Raw genomic sequence first — 1,652 nt, 5'->3', positions numbered from 1 at the left:
AGGCATGCAAAATTGATCAAACAATATAAGCACTAACTGTTTCTTTTTTATTATTATTATTATTTTTGGTAGTGGGAATCAAACTCAGGACCTTGTGCTCGCCAGGCAGGAACTTGAGCCACTGAGTTATATCTCCCACCTGCTCCTTTCAATTGCATTATATTTTATGTTCTCAAAAATCTTGAGATTTTTGTTCTCAAAAATTGTCCATAGACTTTAAAAGACTGACAACAAAGGAGTCTGTGGCACATAAAAAAGTGCAGTGTGCTTGCCTTACTTCCTGGATGGTGAAGTAGATAGAGAGTGACCTTTAGGGGAGGGCCAATCTAGGGGGAAGGTGCTGGGGACTTGGGACAGCAGCTCTTTCCAAGTGGAAGGAAGAACCTCAACATTCTAATACCTAGTGTGCCAGCTCCAGCGGGCACCCTGCAGGCCAGCCCAGCAGGGCACGAGCTGGGGGTTCCCTGTAAGGTTTGGGTTTGCCTACTCTACTCCAGTGGACGTGACACTCTAAAAAAGTCAAAAGCACAAAAGACTGGCCCACTTTAGAATCCAAGGCCTGACCCTACCAAGGGAATCGCCCCCTTCAATGCTGACAGCTCATAAATGTCATCGCCAACAACAGCCCCACCTCCTCCCACTGCCAGAGACCCTCCAGGTTCCTAGGGAAAGCACAAGCAACTAAATGTAGCAACTCGCACCATTCCAGCGACAGAAGCATGAAGACTCAAAAGAAGGCAGGAGTCCAAAGCTTTTCCCAGCCAAGCTTTTCCCAGCCCCAAGGGACACTGCTGTCCTTAGGGTGCGGGCTGATCTGATGCCTGCTCCAGGGATGAGGACCCCAGCAGAGGGAGCCTCCTCCTGTTTGAAGGTGGAAGTGCAGCAGACAAGGTCTGGAACATCAGCAGTGGAACCTCAGGCTGGTTCTACTCAGCAGCTGTAGTGAAGACAATTTACGACCAGGGTAGGAGATGGCAGGGCGGGGGGGGGGGGTCCTCTTCCTGACACCAGTACTTGGCCCTCCTTGCTACAGCATCTCCACAGACTTGTATCTCAATAAACTATTACAACAACAAGCCCTTACACTTGAAAAAGGCTAAAGATGTATAGGGTCTGAAGAGAAACCAGAGTATAAGCCTCAATACGTGTACACCTTGGGGCTGAGGATTTAGCTCAGTGGCACAGCGCCTGCCTGGCAAGTGCAAGGTTGTGAGTTTGATTCCCGGTACCAGAAAAAAACAAACAAACAAAAAAAAAATAGGTGTACACCTCAACTGCAAATCACACACACACTCTCTTTCTCTCTATCTCTCTCTATCTGTCGCTATCTCTCTCTCTCTCTCTCTCTCTCTCTCTCATCCATGTGCCCCTTCCTCACTTTTGTGACAATCAGCAACCCCTGAGCCTTGGCTTCTTGGTGAAACTTTCTTTTTTTTGTTTTTTTGTTTTTTGTCTTTTTGAGACAGGGTCTCGCTATGCAGTTCAGGCTGGCCTTGAGCTCCCTTTGTAGCCCAGGCTGGTCTCGAACTGGCAATGATCCTCCTACCTCAGCCTCCCGAGTGCTGGGATTACAGGTGTGCACCACCACGCCCGGCAACTCTTTCTAATATTAGCATTTAATATAACTTGCTCCACCGGGTGTGGTGGCGCAC

This window comes from Chinchilla lanigera, unplaced genomic scaffold (genome assembly GCF_000276665.1).
Source record: "Chinchilla lanigera isolate Chin_1 unplaced genomic scaffold, ChiLan1.0 scaffold00080, whole genome shotgun sequence".
Classification (NCBI taxonomy): Eukaryota; Metazoa; Chordata; class Mammalia; order Rodentia; family Chinchillidae; genus Chinchilla; species Chinchilla lanigera.
This window is presented reverse-complemented; position numbering follows the sequence as displayed.